Source organism: Adiantum capillus-veneris, chromosome 9, assembly GCF_014529385.1.
Source record: "Adiantum capillus-veneris isolate H3 chromosome 9, ASM1452938v2, whole genome shotgun sequence".
In the NCBI taxonomy this organism is placed as follows: Eukaryota; Viridiplantae; Streptophyta; class Polypodiopsida; order Polypodiales; family Pteridaceae; genus Adiantum; species Adiantum capillus-veneris.
The window spans coordinates 60674087-60699528 of record NC_140939.1 but is presented as its reverse complement, the minus strand read 5'-3'; the positions used below and the strand labels follow the sequence as shown (position 1 = coordinate 60699528).

At 42.0% G+C, this 25442-nt stretch overlaps 1 long non-coding RNA gene across 1 annotated transcript in view; it reads right to left on the bottom strand.

Annotated features, from left to right (window-relative positions):
• LOC147450554 (uncharacterized) overlaps positions 1-21925 on the bottom strand; it is a 94318-nt gene extending 72393 nt beyond the window's left edge. Inside the window, exons 1-3 of the long non-coding RNA XR_015189284.1 lie at positions 21802-21925; positions 21622-21683; positions 20510-20616 (exon numbers count right to left, since the gene is read on the bottom strand). This is a non-coding gene — a long non-coding RNA (uncharacterized LOC147450554). The remainder of the gene's footprint in view (positions 1-20509; positions 20617-21621; positions 21684-21801) is intronic.
• Positions 21926-25442: the final 3517 nt, after the last annotated feature.

Genomic DNA, 25442 nt, shown 5'->3' with positions numbered 1-25442 from the left:
GAAGTCATGGACAATAATGATGTGTAAGTGTCTTGGTGTTTTATTTAAGTTCTTAATAGCTTGTCTCCGGGTATTGTTATCAATTTAGCCATAAATCCCACATGCTGTAAGAGGGCGACAGGGTGGAGAGGACTCTCCTGGCCTTAAGACAGTGATTGGGGTGGCTTTTTTTCTTGTGATGTGTTGTGGTGTAATTTACTCAGGCTATGTTGAACAAATACTAATCTCACTTTGATTGGTCATGACAGATTTGTAAGAAGGCATTAGTGCAACAAGCACCCCCTTCCCCCTTCTCTCTCTTTCTTACATATATATATTTATGTTTGCTTGATCATTAACGATACACTTCAAAGCAGCCCGGGCACCATCTCTCTCTCTCTCTCTCTCTCTCTCTCTCTCTCTCTCTCTCTCTCTCTCTCTCTCTCTCTCTCGTGTTTTAGTGTGTGAGAGTGTTCCATTGGTGTTAGGGTTAGTGTAAATTCCTTGCTTGTTTGTGGGTTGCTCTAACGATTCTCCTCTTTTGCGTCCTAGTTCGCTCTTATACTAGGTTGTGCCCCTTGTGTAGGTGGGAATTGGCTGGGGGTTTGTTGTTTTGGTTTGTGTTGTGTTGTGCCCCAGCCCCATTGAGCAGCACGGGAGCCTTAAAGGGTGTCTAGAGGTTGCTCTTCTTGTTGCCCGCCCGGACCGTTTCAAATTGGTGCCCCCACGGAGGAAAACAACTCGTGTATGTTTTTTTGTAGGATCAACTTTTAGCATAGTCAAGTAGTTTGCATGAATCACGAGAGTTTGTATGATCCTTTCATTCCCATTGCAAGGCAAAAGATACACATAATTGTTAGTACTAAGTTGCAATTTCAACGGGTAATTCGTAGGATTTTAGGTTCTCTTAGGTTAGCCGAGATAAACACTTCGGTAAATCCTTTTATTTTGCCTCTCATTAGGTCCGATATTAGCTTGGACGTTTATATTTTTGTGTTATTTTAAGCATTAGGACATGCATAGGCCATGGATAATGGCCCAAGAATAGAGGTTTTTCCCTTTCATTTTTCTCCACACATTAGAATAAACGTTGCAATTAGTAGAAAGATCCATTTTCAACAACGAATGGTGTTCATGTTTGGTGCCCAAAGAGTAGGAGAAATTATTGCATCACCAAACCCTGGCATTCTACCTCTCATCAACTACCACACTTCTTTTGATGTACATGTGTTCATTTTATTTTAAAATGAAGTGCAACCCGACAAAAGTGTGTATGTTTGTTTTTTCTTTGTCCAAGTTGTTACAAGAAACAAAAAAAGATCATTTGTTCTAACAGGGAATGTGTGTGCAGTGAAAGTTCAATCCTTAGAGATCTAGCTCTATTACTAATTGAGTTGCAGGAGCAAGTAGTAAGGCGTCTCCCTCATAACAAGAGGGTGGTGAAGTTAAGACGAAAGGTCCTACGCGTGGATTCCATTTTCCTCTTGTTGTTGGGCACTAAGGAAGACCGCGCATTCATCCAACTAGTGTGTGCCCTAAGATTGGTAAATAGAGTGAAATTTGGCATTTGGCGAGTGCATTTCACCATTGAGGAAGACTCTTCAGGGAACTTGCGGCCAGAGTTCATGCTTCATAGACTCACATTTGGTGAATTTTTCCCTCATTTGCGTCTTATTAATAGTCTTGCTTTCGCTTTCAACAAAGGAGATAGGGAGCTATTCAGAGCTTGTCTTAATAAAGATAGCATAGAGAAGATTGCAAATTTGTATAAATTCTCATCCTTCTCTACTTTCTATGACACTTTGTTCATAGAGACATTGTAAATCTCTTTATGCTTTTGAATGATTTAACCATAATCCTAAGGAGTTTTTGTCCAGGAATTTTGTAGCACAAGTAGAGTCTTTAAATCTTGCAAACTTGATTGGACTTGATGAGGATGTTCTTTATGAAATTGTGAGAAGGTTGCCTCACTTCGACTGTGTGGAACTCGAAGGAAAGGAGCTCCTAGTCAATTGCTACTCTCTCATGGCCTTCGACGAGCATGAAGATCTAGTTTTTATACAAACCACTTGTGCGTTGGGAATTGTAGAGCAAGTGCAATTTATCACTTGGAACGTGGTTGCTCTTTTGGATCCAGAAAATGAAGTTCTAGAGATTTCTCTTTATCGCCTTAGCTTTGAAGAATTTCAACCCTTCTTAGAGCTCATCAATAGTCTACCTTTTTGTTTTGATCAAACAAATCGAGACCTCATTGAAGCTTGGATAGCTAAAGAAGAAAACCTAGAGTGGTATTTTCTTACTTCTTCATTTGCAGGCGAGTGGTTCTAAATCTCTATTGTATCCCTTATTGTAACTCATGTTGTAATCTTTCATAATAATGGAGAGCCAAGGCCAAATGTCTGGATATCCTCTTTTCTTTGGAGAGCCTGGAGAGGATGCAGAATTATTTTTAGTAAATTTCAAGATGTCTTGCCGTATCAAGAGGATAGTAACCGATCAAGAACGTGTAGAAATGTTTGAGGTGGTCCTTAGGAAAGATGCTAGTACTTGGTTTGACTCTTTGCCTGAGGAAGTTAAGGGGAATTACACAGAAGTTTTGAATCGTTTTAAGAGATACTTCTTTGATCCCCAAAACACTCAAAAACTATGGCAAGACATTGTTTCTCATAAGACAAAAGACTAAGATGACTACTACTTGTACAAGCAAGAGTTTCTACGTCTTTGGACTCTATGGATACGAAATGTTGCTAACCCTGGTGATGGTGTAGAATTTTTAAAGAAGGAGAAGTTCATAGCCGGACTCTTTCCTGACCTTAAGGTAAAAGTTGAGGCAGGTGCACCTGCTACTTTTGATGCAGCGGAAACTAGGGCTGCTGAGAAGTATAGGAAACTCACGTGCTTAAGGAGAGAGGTTCCAATAGAAGGTCTTAGACCCAAAGGTAAGTCACAAGCATCAACATCTAGGGAGCTTCCTAAGGTAACGGCTGAAGTGATTGAGAAGTTAAATGAATCTTTAAGCAGCCTGTCAATTCACCTTGCACAAGCTGTAGGTCCAAAGGGACAAGCAAAGAAGTCAGAAGAGAGAGAGCCACGAACTAGGAGAGTCTTGCAATGTTGGAATTGCGGTGAGTCTGGACATGGGATGTATAATTGTCCTTGGCCCCGTGGAGAGCCAGGGAGACCTAACTTGAATTACCCAGTGATGAATGCAGGAGAAGGAGCTGGTCAACAACCAAGGCTTCTACGAAAGCCAAATGGACCAAGACCACCTCCACAAGGGGTAGAAGGAGTTCCACCTTTGTCAGATCCAAATGTGCATGTGGTAGAGGTGACAAATTCAAATGAGGTTGACATGGAAGCCAATGGCATTAAGCGTGGCCGAGGAAAAGGTAAAGAGAAAGAAGGAGTCACATCACAGAGTGACCATGGACAAGGCAAGAAGGCAAAGGAAACCAAGGAAACCAAGAGGACTCGACGTCGTATCAACCTCCAAGACTTCCCTCTTGGACATGGTATGGCTCCGTACAACTTGTTGGAAGACATGAGAGATAAAGGTCCTGATATTTCATGGCCTCAATTTCTTGCATTATGTCCACAAGTTAGGAGAGATTTAACAAGGGCAGTTAGCATTAGGAGAAAGGTAAAAGAGAGTGTGCCTGTTGTAAAAATTGCACAAGCTGAAATGAATGAGGACATTACACCGGTGCTAGACTGTTACATCAAAGGAAGATCGGTTAGGAAAGGTCTAGTGGATGGGGGTGCACAAATTTGCATCATGACAGAGGGACTCATGCAAAGACCAGGCATGCACATCCATGAGACACCTGAAATCAAAGTCAAGATGGCAAACAATAGCAAGGCTAGATGTGTAGACATTTGTAAAAATGTCTTTGTAGAGACCTTTGGCATTAAGAAAGCGGTGGATTTTTATGTTATGTCGACGAAGGGAAGTGGTCATCCATTTATCCTAGGAAGACCATGGCTAATGAAAATGCGAGCTTTGCAGGATTGGAAGAGTGGGAAATTAATTTGTAGGAATGACAATAATAAGAAGGTTGTCTTTGACATGAAGGAGCAACGCCAAGATGAGCTCCATGAAGAATCATCTCAAAGTGAGACGGAAGAAGGTTGGACCGATAGCACTTCAGAAGAAGAAAGTAACGGCAGCATTACTGAAGAGGAGTCTTCCATCGAAGTCATGGGGATAAGGTTTAAGCCAAGCAACCAAGAGACCTCTTGTCAAGGCTTGGAGGAGGTAGGTCCTCAAGAGAACGAAGGTGTTCAAGATGAAGGGATGTTGGAAGGTATGCTATCAACAACACTTACAAAGGATGAAAGAGAGGAGTTCAAATGTGTGCTAAGGAAGTTTGCTAGGCTCTTTGCTAAAGACTACACCGACGTGCGTGGGATAGATGTTGTTCAACACAATATTGAGTTAAAGCGTGAGGCCACACCTAAAGCTCAGAAGCTACGAAGGCTAGGAGTTATAAAGGAGCAGGCTCTACTCAAGGAGGTAAGAAAGCTTCTAGCAACAGGTTTCATTTATCCAGTGGAGAATTTAGAGTGGGTCTCTCCTGTTGTTGTCACTCCTAAGAAAAATGGCAAGTGGAGGGTGTGTGTGGATTACCGTCCCCTCAATGAGGCAACAAAAAGAGATCACTTTTCCCTCCCATTTCAGGATGAAATACTAAATGAGGTAGTTGGTCATGAGAAGTACACTGTGCGATGGTTACTTGGGTTACTTTCAAATAGGGATTGCATTGGAGGATCAATTGAAAACAACCTTTATCACTCCTTGGGTTTGTTATGCTTTTAGAGTCATGCCATTTGGTCTGACAAATGCTCCTGCAACATTCCAACGTTTCATGAATATGGTGTTTCAAGCATTCTTTGGAAAGTCAATTAGGGTGTTCATTGATGATTTCTGTATTTATAGCTCAAAATCATTGCATCTACAAAGGGTAGAAGAAGGTTTAAAGAAGATCTACGACATGGGAGGTCAACTCAACCCCGACAAGTGCCACATAGGTGAGGATGAAGTGATCTTGCTCGGTCACAAGGTTTCCTATAAAGGCATTGAGGTGGATCCTTCAAAGGCAAAGGCTCTTATTGAGCTCCCATCACCGAAGAGTCTTAAGGAGGTCATCTCTTTCATTCAGAAGGTGAAGTATATGTCATGCTTCATTCACTTAGCCTCCGAGTTGCTTCATCCTTTGCAAAAGTTGACACAACAAGTAGAATTTGCATGGTCTGATGAGCTTGAAGAGTATTTTTGTAACATTAAAGTCATTTTGTCAGAGCTACCAACACTCATGCCTCCTTGTTGGGAGTACACATTCTTTGTTAGCTCTAGTGTTGGAAGGTAAACAATTGGTGTTGTGTTGCTACAACAAGATCCCCACAGTACAAGGATGCGACCCATCTACTTTGCTAGTAGGGTCATGAATGCTTTGGAGAGAGACTACACAAAAGCAGAACTCATGATGCTTTCTCTCATGTTTGCGGTGAGAAAGATTAGATCCTACCTGCTACCAAAACCTTTTGTAATTCTCACTGCAGAAAATTTGTTCCCTTGGGTGTCATCTCAAATGAATCTTAGTACTAGGATCTCAAAGTGGATTATGGAATTGCAAGAGTTTTAATACTCTTTCAAGGTAGAAGATAGTGTGCGTGCACAATTGGCAGGGATTCTCACTTATAGAGTGCATGAAAAGGAGATTAAGGTGCCTGAAGTAAAGACCCTACATTGCCACCACCAAAAAGTATTCCTAATGCTTTTACCTTGTTCTTTGATGGAGCTTTTTGTCGAGCCACAGGAAAAGCAAGGGAAGGGCTAGTGTTGCTCAACCCAAGTGGAGAGGTGGTCATGAAAGAGAAGTTCAATCTACCAAGTTCAGCTAGCAACAATGAAGCAGAATATGACACACTACTTCATGGTTTAAAAATATGCATTGGCCATGGTATACAACGTCTCATGGTAAAAGGGGATGCACTTCTCATTGTTAAACAGATTTTAGGCATTTGGGCATGCAAGAATGAAAGCTTAAGGACAAAAGTTCATGCCATTCGTAGGATTTTTAATCAGTTTGAAGAAGTGCAACTATATCATATTCCGAGGAAACAAAATGAAGATGCCGATTTACTTGCACAACAAGCCGTTGCATGTGTAAAGAAAGAAGTGCAGGTCATCATGGTGGCGGCTGCTGTGAAGCAATCGAGGTACCAGGGATTGGAGTCATTGGCTCCCATCATTGGCTACATTTTGGAGGATGAGTTTCCACCAGACTTCACAAAAGCTCAGAAGAGGAGACTCATGAAGAAGGCAAGCATGTATCTCTTCCTAGAAAGCTCCCTCTATCAAAGAGGGAAGGATAAAGTGTGCAGAAGAGTACCAACTATCGCGGAAATTCCAACCATTCTAAAAGGTTTGCATGAAGAGGCATGTGGTGGTCATTTTTCCCAAGAATTAACTGTGAAGAAGATTTTGCTTGCGTGGTATGTTTGGCCAAGTCTGCATATGGATGTCCAACATTGGTGTAAAAGTTGTCACAATTGTCAGGTAAATGGGAATAGAAGATTGATTTATGGTCCAAGGCAAATTGTGCTTGCAAATGGACCCTTTGAAAAGTGGGACATTAATGCTATGGAACCTTTGCCTAGGACAAAAAATGGTAAACTCTACATTCTAGTGGCTGTAGACTATATGACTAGGTGGGTGGAAGCACAAAGTGTGGCAAAGGTAAATGAGAGGACAATGAGCAAATTCGTCTACACTCACATTTGTTGTAGATTTGGCACACCTTTGGAGATTGTTTATGATAATGGTCCAGGGTTTAGAAAGGGATTGCTCACAGAAGTCTGTGAAGAACATCACATTCTACATCGTCACAGTACACCCTACTATCCCCAATCAAATGGTTTGGTAGAAAAAGCTAATGGTGTCATTGCAGGCATCATTAGAAAGATGGTGAAAAACAAGACAAAGTTGTGGGATGACTTCTTGGATGGTGCCTTGTGGGCGTATCGAGCCACATATAGGGAAGCCACGGAGTTCACACCATTTCACTTGGTCTATGGTCAAGAGGCTTTAAAGCCAATTGAGCTAAACATTCCAACAATGCGACTTCATGGCAAATCAGCACAAGACGATCAAGAAGCATGGATGGATCAACATACGAGTGGAAAAGAGAAGCAGCATACGAGTGCTATAAGAGGAAAGCCACACAGACAAAGGAGAAGCTTGGCAAGAAACTGAAGGACAAAAGCATCAATGAAAGAGATCTTGTGCTAAGGTATGACAATCGACTCGATAATCGTTTTGATGCCAAATTTGAAACAAGATGGCAAGGGCCATACATAGTCAAGAAGGCTTTCAATTCAAGTTACTATCAACTTATGGACTTGAATGGGAAAGAGCACTCCAGGAAGGTAAACGGCTATCGCTTGAAGCCTTACTTGAGTCGCCTTCTACCAAAGGATCTACCAGAGCAAAAGGCAACTATCTCATGTAAGTATTGTTACATGAAGCATGAGTGTAACTCCAGCCAAAATTCTGCGAGGCCAAACAATGAAGATCTCGTCAAGGACTCTGAAGCACTCTCTTTGGAAAAGATGCTCTATGATGGTACATGAATATACCATCATCCTGGGGGAGGGCTAATGATAGTCGTTTTTCAGCTCTCTATAATTGCCATAGTGAGTTATCTCACCCTATCAAATCACTCAAACACTGTGGTTACCCTCACCCTTTCACTGTATATAGGTGCGTGAGTTAGGGGACTGTTCCCATATCTCCTTACTGAAATAAAAAACCCTCAATTAGCTAGTCATTCGGCTAGTTGAGCCAAAAAAAAATTATAAAAAATATAAGTATCTTATGACCCATGCGTATGTCAATATTTCTTTGTATATAGGGCCTAAATAAAAGATTTTTTCATAATTATTTTGGTATTTATTTTAATATTTCTACCTAGGTGTGTGTTATTTATGCTCCGTACATTGCCTCACCATTACCACAATTTTTCTTACCATTTTCCATACTCTTTATTCCATATAGAAATATTTTCATGTAAGCTTCTCTTATATTTGGCGTAACTCCACCCCAACAAAAATCCAAAAAAACTAGTTTTATTTATGTGTATATTTTTTCACTATTGTGATTTTTTCCTTCCTACATCTATTTTGTTTTTTTTCTAAAAAATTAGAACACCAAAAATATTTATCTTTTTATGGTAGCCTCATAATGAGAGAGATTTCTTTTGACCCCTTTATATTTTTTCCACTTATATTATTTATATTTGACATGTACATATTTTCTTAGACCCCTCAATATTTGATTTTCTTAGTTGTACTATTCACTTATATCATGATCTCAACAATATCTTCAATTATAGACCTACCAAATAAGGTCAAGGGTAGGTGGCATGCATACATGCACTATGGAGGGCTCACTCTTCGAGGTATTCAAAAGAATCATCCAAAGAAGGACCCACAAGGACTTTGTGCAGTGCAAAAAAACAATCGGTTTTGCTAAATTTTTAAAGTTCACTTGCTCTCCGAATTTGAAAAGGTGATACAAACAGAAGTTGTACCTCGTGGGCTGAACTTTTGCCTCAAATTTTTCCATATTTTTTTGAGCTACGAGCTGTGAGCTATGATTTTATTAGTGGACCCCAGTTTTCCCATGCTATACAGCCACACTCTCTCTTCCACTTTATCATTTTCCTCTTTCACACATACTTCTCCACTCATCGTCCCCACCTCTTTCACCACTCCTCTCTGCACCCTACTCACCTTCTCCTCAACCTTGAAGAATAAGAGAAACCATGGTGAACTCATACCTCCCACACACAATTCCATTCCAAAATTGACCACCTAGTCTCATTTTTCCTCCTCCAAATTACCCATATCTATCAAAAAAACCACAAAATTCAGCCTCTTCTCTTAAAAGAGAGCATCATGGTGGTTGATTACTCAGCTTCAATTACCTTGTCTCTCAAGGAAGGTCAAGAGTGGAGAAAAAATGTACCGTCAAAGCTAGTGGACCCTCAACAAGCGTCAAAATTGGCCCTACTCAAGACACTTGGAACATCAACCTTGTAAGAAATCCACCTTTTCTTACCTCTTAAGAGTTTTTCTTTCTTATTTGTATCCTACATGGATACTCCCATTGTAAATATCCAATTCCATTTGTAAATTAATACTAACTCTACTAACACTAACCCACTATGAAAAGTCCTATCACCTCCATTTCTCTCCTCTCTCTTTCCCCACCAACTTCTTGATAATTCTAAGCAAAAGAAATTAGATAAATTGCTAAAAATCTAACCCAACCATGGTTAGAGGAGTAACCCTAGCCTTCAAAATTGCTATAAAAGGAGGGTGTAGCCAGCACAAAAAAGGAGGGAGAAGAAAGAGCACTATGCTATAGCTTGAGAAGCCAAGCTCAACCTCTTGAGAAGGAGCTCTTGAGTGGAATCTCATTGGCATTAGGCATATGTATTTGTTGTATTAGGGGTGATTAGCAAGGGAACTCTATGCCATTGTAAGAGAGAGTGATCATTCAATTGCGAGTGGGAAATCTATCATTTCTCCTACTAGTGTAAGCCCAACATTTGCTGAATCAAGGAGGGTGAATTTGGACTAAGCACGGATACCTTGTCTCCCTTCCAACGTGAAGTCATGGACAATAATGATGTGTAAGTGTCTTGGTGTTTTATTTAAGTTCTTAATAGCTTGTCTCCGGGTATTGTTATCAATTTAGCCATAAATCCCACATGCTGTAAGAGGGCGACAGGGTGGAGAGGACTCCCCTGGCCTTAAGACAGTGATTGGGGTGGCTTTTTTTCTTGTGATGTGTTGTGGTGTAATTTACTCAAGCTATGTTGAACAAATACTAATCTCACTTTGATTGGTCATGACAGATTTGTAAGAAGGCATTAGTGCAACAAGCACCCCCTTCCCCCTTCTCTCTCTTTCTTACATATATCTATTTATGTTTGCTTGATCATTAACGATACACTTCAAAGCAGCCCGGGCACCATCTCTCTCTCTCTCTCTCTCTCTCTCTCTCTCTCTCTCTCTCTCTCTCTCTCTCTCTCTCTCTCTCTCGTGTTTTAGTGTGTGAGAGTGTTCCATTGGTGTTAGGGTTAGTGTAAATTCCTTGCTTGTTTGTGGGTTGCTCTAACGATTCTCCTCTTTTGCGTCTTAGTTCGCTCTTAAACTAGGTGGTGCCCCTTGTGTAGTTGGGATTTGGCTGGGGGTTTGTTATTTTGGTTTGTGTTGTGTTGTGCCCCAGCCCCATTGAGCAGCACGGGAGCCTTGAAGGGTACCTAAAGGTTGCTCTTCTTGTTGCCCGTCCCGGACCGCTTTAACAGCTGTTGAGGAAAAAGGTTTTAACCAAATGCCACTGTCCACCATTTACGGGTCACCGCGGCATTGCCTTGGAGAGATACTTCTTTTGGCCGAGACTCAAGAAGGACCTGGACGATTTTGTACGCAGTTGCTTGGTATGCCAAAAGGTCAAGTTTGACAAGCATAAAGCACAGGGATTGTTACAACCTTTACCCATACCCACTCGCCCCTGGAAAAGGATTGCGATAGATTTCATTTTTGTCTCTCGAGAACACAGGGTGGGCACGATGGTATCTGGACTGTTAGTTACAGATTTGGCAAGCAAGCTCATTTCATTCCAGTGAAGAAGACAGCCAATCTGGATCACTTAGCGAGACTGTTCATTGTCCAGATCTTCAGATTACATGGCATGCCTGAGACGAGAGACCCAACATTCACGAGTTTGTTTTGGAAGGCTATTTGGGAGAACATTGACACACGGTTGCATTTTTCGTCATCTTTCCACCCGCAGACAGATGGGCAATCAAAAATTGCAAATTCAGTCGTACTGGATTTATTGAAGTCTTACATCTCGGATCAAAAGACTCAATGGGAAAAGTATTTTCCCTTGGTAGAATTTGCCTATAATAATACGATACACTCTTCGACGGGAAAGACGCCATTTGAGATTATTGAAGGTGCTACGAAGGTACCACCCTTCCTAAGTACGAAAGATAAGATTTTTGAAGCCGACGAGTACACACGAGACTTGGACACGGCTTTTGCCAAGGTCCGAGAGGCTTTGCAAAAATCTCAAGAAAGACACAAATAGGCAACAGATCGACATCGTCGCGATTTGAAATTAAAGAAGAACAATTGGGTGCTCTTACATTTTGAGAAGACACGCTTGAGAAAGAAAAAGTGAAAGGAGTAGCTTTTTTCAAAGCTTAGCATGAGATACTATGGACCTTTCCAGATTTTTGAAAAGATAAATGATGTCTCCTTTTAATTGAAGCTGCCCGATACTTAGAGGATTCACAATGCTTTTTATGTGAGTCTCCTGAAGCCTTTTAAAGGCGTTGTGTCCGATGATGGGGAGCTTGATGAGCAACCTGAAGTGGAGGAAAACAAGGAGATACTCGTTCCAGAACAAAATTTGGCACATAAAGATAGAAGGGTACAAGGTAAAATGATAAGGCGGTTCTTGGTTAAATTCAAGAACTATCCCACATTGGATGCGAAGTGGATGGAGCAGGAGTACCTGGCAGATACTCCTCTGATTGTGAACCTTTACCTTGAAGCATTTGGTTAAGCATAGTCTATTGCAAATTGAACCCCGAACTCAGCTGGGCGGAATTTGGTGCAGTGGGTATGCACAAGAGGGGAGTCGCTCCACTCCTTTGTCAACAAATTGCCTCGATTTTTAATACTAAAGTCATTGATGTCTCTTTTGAGTTTCAAGGATACTGTGAGCTGACAATATTCTGCAATATGACTATATTAATTGGAATTCCCGATAATATGATACTAATTTGTTCTTGACTTGTCTACGTGCAGGAACTGATAGACGAAATGACTGCAGCATTTCGGTCTGAAAGATCTTGATAGACGTGATTGCAATAAGGATTAGTTAATCGGGCATCTATGAGGTCCCGAGTGGATCTAGATGCGATTGCTACATACGTTGCCGATTAATCATGGTCTGAGATCCGAATGAATTTTTAAATGTGATTTGTCATGTGATGTGACTGTCGATTGGTACATGTGCTAGATATGTGTTCTTAATGCGTCGATACTAACAATCAATGTCTGCTAAGACAGTTTACGGCTTCTGTCTGTTTTGCAGGCGTAATCGAGGGCGATTACAATGCCTTCAAGAGGGGAGTATGTCACAAACCGGTGACGTGGCGTGGCCATTTGGGCAGCAGAAACACACACTCTCTTGGCAAGCAGTCTCGAAAAACGCGATGCAATGCTGACGTGGCAACAATGTACGAACCTCCGTGATTTGCGACGGAATTTCAAGCTAACATGATTGAGCGTACAGAAGTCCGCTTGCGTTGGGAAAAAAAGCAAGAAATCCTACGCAATGGCTTAGAAAAGATTTTGGGAAAAAGTTGCATTATTTTTAAGTTGATTTTTAAAAAGCCTTTGATTTTGAAGCTTTTGGGACTCTTGCTTTTGACATCCCTTGTAATGAATAAATAAGTGTGTTGGGATCCCACTCTTCAAAGCATCTGGACACACAGTGTAAGAGTGAGACCCCTCCCACTCCTTGTACTTTGAGTTGCAGATTAATACAAAAAGAAATACTAAAAGGGACGCCAATCTTTGGGGCCAATATCTCTAGGCACAACTCCGTCGAGCCATGTCGAATCAATTGTGAACTATGAACTCTTTTGAAGTGAATCTCCACTGTGTCGCGGTAAAATCTTGACTTGGAGTGTCCAAGCTTGTTACAGTACATCACGTCTTGTTGAAACTTTTCAAGTTCTTGCATCAACCAACTGGAGCGGCTAATCAGGAACTTCTTGTAGACAAGAGGACACACAGACAACTCGAGCCAAGGTTTCTTGGTAGGTCGTTACTTTATCTTGCTCTCTCAGGGAGGGCTAGGGATCATAGACCCAACATGGCAGAGCAGAGCCCTCCTTGGGAAGTTGGAGTTCAAAGGTCTTCTAAAAAAGACAAAGCCCTGGAAGGAGTTGTTGCTTCATAGGATTCAGGCCCGAGTCCCTCAGACAGGCGGCCCGTAGAGACCTTCCATCCACTGGATCTTTATAGAGTTACGCAGAGTAGGCCTGAGCAAGAGGTGGGAGGATCTGTTTGTGTTAAGCTTGCTTCGGACGTGGAAGCAGTTGCAGGGGGCCATTGAGCAGCATCAGCCCACTTGCATTGAGGAGCGGGTGCTGCAAAATTGGTTGTGTCCAAGGCACACAGAGCCATGTGCACATGACAGCTATGCTAATTATTGCTAAATTAGCTTTACCTGACATAAAAATAATTCTAAATGAATTATTGGATTTTTAAGTGAGGATTTTCTCGCTTGGAACACCAAAGAAAGATAATTCTAAATGAATTATTGGAATTTTAAGTGAGGGTTTTTCTCACTGGAGACATCCGAGTACAGAGTATTCCTAGTGCGTCATTCAGAGTAATGAATGGAGGACTGTGAAAGGGAATATCTATAAGGCCACCAAGAACGAGTACTTTTGATTCGTTACATTGGATGGATAACAAGGAGCATCGGGAAGAAGTATCCGACCATCCGGGAACGGACATCTCTGATGCGTCATAGGATGGGTGACATAGAGCATCATGAAGGAGATTGTACCGTAAGTTCGGTAGGAAAGGACTAGGTGATGGGTATTCCTGATGCGTCACAAGGTGGGTGATGAGTACATCGAAAAGAGAATATCCATAGTCGATAGGAAATTCCAAACTGTGTTAAAATTGTGCACAAGGAAAAGCAAGCACTTGAATGAAGATGGTTTCAGAGGAAATTTTAAGGAAAAACAGATGCTTTCTGAGAAAGCGGGATTGCTTTTCTGGAAAGCAGATTCGTTGCAAGCGTGTATGTGATTGCATCCAAGGACGCCTCGAAAGTGCTGTGAAAGCATTGTTTTAAACTTATAAGGTTTTATTGAGTTTTCGGGCAGATTCAGACTATTTTTAAAATACGCCGGCCACCCACTTAACAAGTGGGCAACCATCTGATAAATAAGACAACAGATCAACCAGCGTTTTTTTCTCTTTTTTTTCTAACGGAATAACGTGGAAAAAAAAAAAAAACGGCCACGATCTCTACGCGAGCAGCCAATGTTCTGCTATCTTTGCCGTGGCCAGGGAGCTATAAAAGCATCACACGTCCTCTCCAAGAGGGAAGACCAGTTTTCCCAAGGAGGAGATGCTACTGCAGATTTCAACCGCAAAGAAGACATTGCCGGTGATGCCCACTACTGCTCCAAGTGTACCAGACGTCGCCAAGACCCAGTGCACGAGTTCCCTCGCGAAGAAGTGCCTACGGAGCGTGTTTCCATCGTGACAAGAAGTTGTTTTCCTCTGTTTTCAGTCCATAAACGTCATAGACGGGGCTGATTTACGAGAAGAAACCCGAGAACACACCTCTTTTGTGTGTAGGATTGGAAGAGAGGATTTTCTATATAGAGATCTCTTCCGGAGAATTACTTTTCGAGAACCGAGTTGCGTTTTGAGCGTAAAGACTTTGAAGGTAACGATTTTCATGTTATGATCTCTAAGTTTTTGTTTGCAGGTGTACTTCCTCTTAGTGAAGGAGTAGGAGCAGAGGAAGGCACTTGAACCGAACGTATTACCACGTTCGTTCGAGAATAAGACTTGATGGTTCCCGGAAGCCTTGGCTTCCTATTCCTAGGGCAAATCCCTATTCCAAGGAACTTCCGTTCCTTATTCCAAATCCTCGAGAAGCAAGGTTCTCGCCTCTGGATCTCACCTTTCAGACTCAGGGCATGACATCCCTATAACTCTTTTTCGACTTTGTTCCCAAAGTCCTCTTCCTGCAAAATAACTCTGCTTTTCTGGACACGAAGGCCTCCCTCCATCTTCTGGTCCCCAGTTCTCTCTCTCTCTCTCTCTCTCTCTCTCTCTCTCTCTCTCTCTCTCTCTCTATATATATATATATATATATATATATATATATATATCTATTTCCTCTGGCTTCAGTATTAAGTGCTAAACTCTATTTATTCGAGTATATTTTATATTGTTATGCGCTCCCGTTTGTGACACTAATAAAGATTCCCAAGATGCCATTTACTTGTTTGGAAACTTTTCACAGAACAGAGCAAACTAATGCAGCATGGATCTCTTTTTTAAAAGAAAGCAAAGGTCTTTGCTATGATCTATCAAGACAGCCATGAGCTCAAATCCTATACAGATTCTACACCCAAATCATGTTTCTACCGTCTTCCTTCATGCAAACTTTTAAGGAAGCCTTTTACGCAAGAATTTTTACATTGAAGATAAAGGATTTTAAAACCAATTTTAAAAAATTTTCATGCTAGATTTGTGTCATCTTTCACCATTTAACCCTAGAACCCAATCACCTATGAAGTTCATGTCAGAGAAGGACAAGAAGCTACCAATGAAATATAAAGAAGCTCTCAAACCGCTACAAGGAGAAAGAAAGCTTGAGATCCAAACCACTGGCTTGCTTCCCAATCATCATGTCACGAGACGACACGGCCAAGGAAGAAAGGGATTGTTAGTTGCGAAGCTAAGAAATGTTGAGAAACAGAAGATCATCCGGGACTTTTTTGAATTTTCCCATTAATGTATGATTTTTCCATTAATTTATAACATCATCAGTTTTAGTTTGTCATCCCGACTTCTAAATTTTAATTGTCACATACACATCTAACCCTATGTGCATGTGGAAAAGTTGTTCCTACTTCGAGAGTTTAGGTAGCCTAGGAGGTGTTCTAGCAACCTTGTGAGCCTGTATGCAGGCCATGCATGTCCAGGCACTTAGAGTAGCTGCATACCCTCTGATTGCACAACCCATAATCACTAGCGTTTCATTCAATACCCAACATGAGCATGTTCCAATACATGAACCCAGTTTTGCCATTGCATGTGAACCACCGCTTATAAGGTCATTTGTTTACAAGTGTCTTTTTGATAACTAAATCGTGGGGGTTGGGAGTGCACTGCTCGACCCAGGTGTTAGCACCTATAAAGGGAGGGCAAGGCATCATGTGAAGAAGCAAAAGACCAGAAGAGAGCACAGTGCCCAACAAGCAACAAGCTTGCGTTTTGCCGCAAGCATCAGCGTTTTCAGCCACTCATATCAGCGTTTTAAGCCTTGGCTTTTTGCACCAACAGCTCAGCCATAGCCTCGCAGACTGTGCCCCTTTCCCGGTAACAGATTCCTCGTCGGATCTCACTAACGCCTTCAATTTCAGTCAACGTTTTCAGATTTCAGCCTCGTCATCGCCGGCATAGTTGCAGATTTCAGCCCTAGGACAGCGCTCAGTTTTCAGCTAGCCTCAACCCTAGCGTTTTTCGTTTTCAGCCCTCAGTCTTCGCCGTCGTCGTCAAGTACCACAACATCTAGAAGCATTGTACCAGACCTTTGTGCAATCTAAAGGAAATACCTCTCTATTACTAGAGAGGGGGGCCCTTGGAGGGGGGTTTGGGACCCCTTTGATGTCGTCTCTTCTCTCTCTCTCTAGCACTCTCATGCACTTTGCACTCAGTTTTCCACTCTCTTTGTTTTGATCATTGTGCATTCTCTCATTAAGGTACGGAAGGCTCTCCCTTCCGTTAAGTAAAAGGAACCTTGAGCACCCATTGATCACTCATCTTGAGCCATACACCATCATTCACTTCCGCTGCACATTACATTAATTATTACATATGTAATTATGAGTTATTGTCTACAATCTTTCAAATTGTATTCGTCACTTTTGATGTCAATTATTTTGCTAGACCTTTAGGCATTTTTGACCCAGAGTAAAAAGGTCACTTTTTGTAATGTATTTTGACAAGTTCATTAAAAAGAATAACTTTGTCGAGCGTACGACATTGAGTCAAGCTTTATCTCCCGCATACGTTGTCGCATTTCGATTTCTGATCATTGTTGCACATTGCCATGTGAAGGCTCTTAAAGCTGATGTAAGTCTCTCGTACTATTTCTCAAGTTTGTTGACAAGTGCCTCCTAGTTGTTTTGTGTTGTATCTTGAGATTTATGTATCTGATTGACGAACTGTCAGTTGCATGAGATAGCTCTCATCATCCCGAAGGAATAGGGAACCCTAAAGGCAAATTTTGACTTGATAAAACCCCGGTTAGTTCAATAATGTTTTTGCAGCCGCATGATATTTGGAAGTTCTAAGACTATATAGGATTGGGCGTCCTAGTCTCCTTGATCATCCCTACAAGTTTGGTTGCATTTGGGTTTTGTTTCGTCGATGAAATGGTTGAGATTGACTGGCAAAATAGACTAGCCTTTGCTGATTTTGGATTATTTGAGAGGCGTATTCGATTGTAGCTTGCATAAACATTATTTTCCAAAGACCTGACACCCCCTTGTGCCTCCATGCTCTAGTTAAGTCAACTAGGTCCCTCGTATTGACAATTAATGTGAGGTTCTCACTAAGCCTACAATAAGATTAGAGGAGATTGGATGACCATTTTAACACTTGTCGTGGCGTCAAGCTATTGCCTCGCTCCATTATTTTCGCTTGCTATCCCTTAGCCCAAATCCACTACTCAGCCCAACCAGCCACCTAACCACAACTCGCCATTCAACACCATCCCACCATTCAACCAAACTTGCCACCCAACCACAAACCTGTCAAAGGTGGCAACGAAAGATGCAATGAAGGCAAGAACTGGCTCGTGATCCGATGGACACTTCAACTCCGATCTAGAACACTTGCAACGCCATATACATGAACAAGGCACCTATGGAGGAGAGATCAATGGGGTAGAAAGAGACACGACACTTGACAATGAGAGAGAGAGAGAGAGATTTGAAAAAGTCATGCTGATAACAAGCTGCTCCTACAAGTGACCGAGGGAGGTCTGACATACCCAATGGATAGACCCGAGGTACACACAACTGCAACTGCTGACACTGCCAACTACTCCTGCACATGAGACCATTGACATAGCCATAACATGGGATACAACCCCAACATTGATCCACCTCCTAGCATCAAGGAAGAAGTGGATAGAGAGAGAGAGAACTGGATCTCTGCTCTCTTAGGCTAGTGCACATGATGGTGCTTTGTCTCTAATTGCAATGCCCATGGGATGGGCTGCCCGAAGGGGCATGGCTGCCTACCAAAAACGTTGGGCGCTGCCAAGCAAAAACACTGACTATTGGGGAGAAAGCTAGGGCTGCCTACTGAGAAAAACGCTAGGGCTGCTTGTCACTTGTCTCCAAACGCTACCCTTGGGACACCCAAGAGAAGGCGCCCCCCCATGGGGGTTGAATGCAATACCTAAAGGGATCAGCCCCTACTCACCTATATACCTGTCATAAAAGGCTGCCCCGACCCACATGCCCAACCCTCACGACCCAACATAAATCCCATAAATAGCAAAAAGGAGGCTACTGGACACTAGGGCCTTGGGAGGGAACTGGAGTCCAAGGGGAAAAAGTACCCTATGGCAAAAGGAGCCTAATGGCTATGGAACTAAGCCAAAACCCTAAACTAAACATAGTTAAACACATCCAATCATGAGAAAACAACCTCACTAGCCGAGCACAGCCACAAAACATCCCTCACTCCATAACACGTGTCCCTGGGAGAAACTAGGACCGACTGGACGAATCCAAAGAGATGCATGAACTCCAACAAAACCACCATTCAACACCAACATGCTTCCTCTCCTTTCCCATCCACAATTGGTTATCCCTCCTAATTGCTTGAATATTGTGAAAGTCTCACCTCTTGATTTAGAGCATTTTTAAGTGGTCATTTTGCTTCCCTCGGGGTTACAAAGAGAAGGATCAGTGTTGCAACGAAGGGTCAGTATTACGAGATTTTTAGCCCCCTCACTTCCCGGCGCCAACACTAAGCGAGGAGTTGGGATTAGGTGGCTGGGTTTAGGAAAGGTGAAGGTGAGGAGGAGAAAACTCTCCTGCTACTTTGTGGATTTCCACATTCAATACAGTATTACGAGACAAGCTTTTCCAACGTTTACACTCACTTGATATACCATAAAATACGACATGGGGTATTTATGAGCAAGTATTTGGAGGAGTTTGATGCCGAGGAGGTATGTTACTGATCATTGCAAGCAGCTATTGTGGTTAAGCACACATGCCCACTCTCACATAGATGAGATAACGGACTTCATTACACTTGACGACAACAGAGTGAGATAACGGACTTCATTACACTTGACGGCAACGGAGTAAACTTAGCAGGTACTCCAATCCAAATTACGCTATATGTTAATGATATTATATTGGTTTGTAAGTCTCCACAAGGATTACAAGAACACCTCATACATTAAATAGATTTTGTACACATGGATTACAAGAACATCTACATACATCAGATAGATTTTGTACACAAAAGAGATCTAATTTCAACGTTGGAAAGACCAAGGTCATGATCTTTCATACCTCCAGATATGGATGGAGTCAAGCTACATTCACTCTTGCAAGTTGTAGGCGGTCAAGGAGAGGAGGTCACTCCATATTTTTTCTCCAACCAGCACGTTTCAATATGGGATCAGTTGCTATGGCTTGAGACCAAGCTATGTTGCATTGTCTATGTTAGAGAGACGATGCACCATGCACACTTCCAAGAGCCCAAAAAACGAAGGGGTGGCTTTTTGACACTCGTGTCACTCGTATTGATGTACGCGACGGAGCCATCATATGGACACAAGGCTTGGCCGCACATTCGTGGACATTGGTACAATGACCATGGATACTCATGACGACATACATGTAGGATATTCAACAAACCTTCAATACCTCATGATATTGTTCAAGCCAAGTTGTTGCACCACCCATGATGGTGGAGGCTCTATTTCAGACTATATGCCTTTTGGAGAGATTCAAAGAAATACCCCGGCACATGATCGCTCATCATATGGAGCTTTTGAGGCTTCTTGACAATTGGCTAAGGTAGGGGCTAGATTTTAGTATGATACCCTACCATTTAGAGAGCATCACTCCCTCAACGATCTCATACATTCATCAGACCGATGCGTGCTAGGGAGGTTTATACTAGAGATTCGACGACCAGAGAGATCCAATGCATCATCATGGTCGCCAAAATCACAAATTTATCAATTAGCTTTAAGTATGGTCTTTACTTTCAATTCAGTTGTTAATGCTCAAGATACACTTTTTTCAAAAGTCTTTAAAAAACTATATGAGGAAGATTTTAGTTTTTAAGTAACTGCATTTTAAGGTATATACACTAAATCTCTAAACTTCTAGGTTTTCTCTCGTTCAATTAAAAAAGGAAATTAATTTCAAATGTATTAGATAAACATTTGGATTACACTAAACCCCGACTGTTCGATTCTTTCTCTCACATACACAAACAATATACACATGCAACGCGCATGCATGTATGCCCACACAAATTATTCAATGATCCCTTATTACAATGATGAGACTTTGGGTTACATAATAGTTGAATATTTAGTCACAATAGCCAATCTTGAGTGAGGAAAGGTCCTCACCTGTTAATATGCATATCAGCATTTGAGTATTGGGAAATATACTAATATTGGATTTGACAGCAGCATCTTGGTATATAGAGACCTTCAATTCTTAGAGATGCAAAAACCTGTTGTGTTCATTCCAACACAAATCATGGCAGGGCTTTACATCTATGTTTAGACCTAAAGAAGAATTCATGCATCCATTTGTGTATGCTCTCTCTCTCTCTCTCTCTCTCTCTCTCTCTCTCTCTCTCTCTCTCTCTCTAAAGATTCCGTTGTATAAATTTTTCAACAGTTAAGAAAAAAACCTACTTTGAGTACTGCCAGAGAGAGACTACAATAGATGGTTTTTATACTAAGTATTTCTAAATTTAGATCCTTTCTCGCCTTCAAGCTTAAAATGCAGAGGTAAATATCAGAATTTGTAGGTAAGCACTAGGATTACACTAAATGCAAGTATGAGCCCCGGTATGGCAAGCCTTTGCATTATAAACTTAATAATAAATTTACGTGCATGCAGCCTTTTTGAGTCTAGACAATTAATTCTCAACGAACGACCCACAAACTACCTGTGAGCATGCACTAGAATACCGCCACGTGTGTGCAACCAAATTAAAGCGCCCACTCACAAGGGCCCTCGAACTATATCATGAGGCGTTAAGCCCATCCAAAAACTAAACCCCGACAAACCCTGTCCTCATTTAGTTTGAACAACACCCCTAGGTAGCCTTTCAACATGGTTGGACAAGTGAAATGGTTAGCTCATCACTGAGACCACCCTCAAAGAAGATTTTGTGGGTTTGAGTCCAAGGGGCCTATGGGTCACATCAAGCTTTTGTTCGAGTTTCCTTGGGGTCAAGGTCGGGACATCGCCAACGCTACGTTATCCCTTTGTCACCATCCTCATAAATGGAGGGTTATTTCTTCTTCTGGGTTTGCAATACGTTACACATGATGGAGCTGATGGTTACATTGTCTTGTGGATGACAGGCTTCCAAGTTTTCTTTTAGAGGTGACTGACTCTCTTACACACAAACAATGTACATGTACCGCAAATGCACGTGCGTCCATACAAAGACTTTGTTTACAAACAGTGGAAATTTAGCACAATAGACAAAGAGGTTCCTCACCTGCTGCATAATGCATTCGATTCTTGGGCCAAAAGACCATAAATTCTCGGAGATGCAAAAACCTGTTGTGTACGTCCACACTTACGTTTAGCAAAAATTATGACAGGCTTTACAAGGCTATGAAAGAAACCATGCAAGTGTTTGTGCATGCATTCACGTGTGAGCGAGCGGTACTTATACCTTGGCGAAGCTGCTTCATTCGGTACATGCGCACGAGCACAAAGAAGCTCAAAGGAAGCTCGTAGCGAGCTGCAGAGAGGCCTTCCATTTGAGTGCTAGAGAGAAGACGAAGAGAGAGAGCACGCTAGGGCACGCAGAGCCTACAGGGGCTTATGAAGAAATGATTCTGTCACGTTTTTACGTACACCAGGCCATTAACGTTACCCATGCATGGCAATTTGAAATGAAAATATTTAGGCACGTGTCACATTGGAATTGCATGGCCACCCACGCTGATTGGCAAGAGCTTATTCGCCACGGAAAAAGTGAAACATGGCCTCAAGAATTTGTCAAAGGGGCGGGCAAGCAAGGCCATTCAAGTTTTTTTTCTTGCGGCCATTTGAAAAAAAGAAGGTGAGCTTTGTCAGGCAGTGCGAATGATGGACACCTTACCACTTGGCTATAGTAGATTTGTTGGTAGAGTTGGACATTTTTAAATATGATCTAGTCTGCCTTCACTTGGCTGGCCACCCTTTTGAAGGTGGGATGGTCGGATGCCCCAGTGTAACAAGGGCCTTAAACCCCAACCCCCCCGCCCCCCCCCCAAAAAAAAAAACTATATGCAATTGCAAAACATTCGTGTTACCGCCACTTCATGCCCACGTTGTCGTGCTAGAAAGAAGAAGAGCGCAAACAGCTAGATAAATGACAACGAAAATCATAAACTATAAAAGGTATGGTCACTCGATCTCTACTAACAATCACTTAAAAAACCTAGGTAAATTCATTAGCTCCAGCATTGAAAGTCAACCTAGAACCATTCCTTCGCTTCCAATCAAATCATAATCTTGGAGTCTTCCTGTTGCATGTCCAAGCTCTCATAGCCACATGCACTCGAGCTCCTCAATGAACATAGATTGGCTTTGGCTTCAAACAGTGGAAGTCATTTATATGTTGCACGAGCTGAGCCTTCTTTTCCCAAAGCCTTTGAACACATAGCACCCCTTAGTTTGCTTTCAATTCCCAAATCCAGGAAATTAACAAAACATATCAACCCAATTATTTAGCCTTTTTGCACCTTTGCCATGAATATATATTGCTCTTCAATCCTTTTTACTTCTTTGAACATACAATCATGGCTTGAATTCTATGCACCCTAAGCCACTGCTTTGCTTCCAATCCCTTCATTGTCGTGGTACCTCTATTTCCATGCCATAGAATCCCGTCAAAATTGAGAGTTACGACTCCTGCATATGAAGGCGAGAGAGAGAGAGAGAGAGAGAGAGAGAGAGATATTGAATGCGAGCCTCCTTTGGTTGCTTCCTTAAGTCGACCAAGAGAGAGTCTGCGGCCTTCCACATGCCCTCCTTGATGGCTTGCTTCCCCCAAATTGAGAGAGAGAGAGAGAGAAAGAGAGAGAAAATGTAGGTGAGCTTAGTCGATCTCTTTCGCTTTGCTAGAGAGAGAGAGAGAGAGAGAGAGAGAGAGAGAGAGAGAGAGAGATAGTTCTATTATCGTCCTCGGAGGTCAAATATGACCTATGGAACCAAATGAACATGTCACGTGGTGTGAGTGGAGGTCATAAGTGACTCTCGATGCTCAAAATTGGCTGAAATGAGCGTCGCAATAGAGAGTCCACATCGTGGTTGTGGGAGAGGAAGGTATGTAGGGAGAGCTCATGGCTAAATATATGAGAAAAAGAGTACCTAATGTGGTCAAAATCAGAGCACTCAAGTAGTGTGTGGTAGTCACTCTCTCGCACTTGACGAGGGCATAAGGTGTAAAGTCGATGAGACTCCTCGCCAGTGCCCCAACGTCATGTCTTGCAGCGTAGAGCATGGGAGCTAAGACGAAAGGAGGCAATGGTGCGGATCGCACTCAACAAAATGGGCTCAAGGAGGTAGGGATGGGTTCGGTTACCTCGTCCAGAGAAGAAGAGAGATTTATAGTTTGGGGCAATGTGTGTGGTGTAATGGCTAAAGCGAGAACCTCCGGATTTTTCCCAAGCCGTGATACATTGGCGTTGTAAGAAGGCCTCATTAACTTGGGAGTCAATCGACGCATCCTTGACCAAGTGACATGCATCCCATCTTCCAAACCATTTCTTGATGTCAAGCATCCACCCCGAACTTAGTATTTTTCTCTTGCATGTCTTTTGGACCTTTTGACTTGCTTCATATGCGATTCTAGGAAGTCGATGCAAAGGGCTACTTCGTGTCTTAAGCATGTACTCCACAACCCTTTGCATGCCCAAGATCTCAATGGGAAGCGATCCAGACTCAAGAAGTAAGAGCATGTAGGGTATTTGTGTCTTGACTTGGAGAAAGTTGGTGAGAAAATGCTTTTGGAAATTCTCAAACTCTTTCCAAGTAGATTTCCCGATGCTTCCACCCCATACCTCCACTCCATAAAGAAGCACCAGTGTCACCAATGTGTCAAACAGGTACTTTTTGAGATCCCAACACTTGATCTCTCCAGCATTGCACATGTTCTCAAATGCATACTAAGCCCTCTTTCCAGCTTTCAAGCAACGCATTGCACAATCCTTCCATTTATGATTGGATGGAACCTCATGGCCAAGGTACTTGAAGTGATCTACCACTTCAAATTGGTCATTGTTGTATACAATGCTTGGATTTTTGTCATTGAGGGTCTTTACAAGCATAAGCTTGGTTTTGGATCCATTTACGATCAACCCGCTATGTAGGCAAAATCGTTCCAAGACACTCATAAGCTTTTGTGCATCTTCTAAGGTATGTGCCAAGAGCAATACATCATCGTCATAAAGCAAAAGCATGATCACCGCATTTATGATCTTAACCTCTTGTATGCCTTCTTGTTGCATAAAATCAAGAACCATGCATTCCAATTCATCAATGAGTAGCCCAAAGAGGGTTGGTAAAAGTGGGCATCCTTGTTTGACACCAATGGTGCTTGCAAAAATTTCTGAAATTCCATCTCCCATATGTAATCGACATATCACTTTTTGGTAGATACGAAAGACTGCATGCATAAATTCTCTCGGCACTTGAAGGCTTTACATACGTCTCCAAATATTTCCTCGCGGTACCATGTCAAAAGCTTTCTTGAAATCCACAAAGCAACAATACAACTTTTTTCCTTTCAATTGAAACACTTCCATAAGAACTCGAAGAGTGACAAGGTGATCAATAGTGCTATGATGCTTTCGAAAACCTGCTTGGCCAAGCGCACGTTTGCCATTCTTTTCAGCCCATTCACTTATCTGCATCTCCATGATACATCCTAATAACTTTGTCATCAAAGAACCAACCATTATAGTGTGATAGTTGTTCACATTGTTTACATCTCCTCCTTTGTGCAAATGTTTGATCTGATTTGCACTCCAATCATGAAGCATACCATGTTGAAGTGCAAGGTTAAATATATCGCATATCCAATATCGTGGTTTCTTGCTTGTCCATTTAATCATTTCATCCTTGACACCTTGAAGGTCCCCTTGCCTTGCGAGTAGCAAGTTTCTCAAGCACGCGGCATACATCTTCAATGGTAAAGAAGGGAGACATAAACGGAAGGGAGCTACAACACTCCACTTATCAACACTGGGTTGCTCATAGAGGTTCTTGCAATGCATATACATATCCTCAAAAGTCAAGTCACCAAAGCTCTCAACGCGCTTGCCT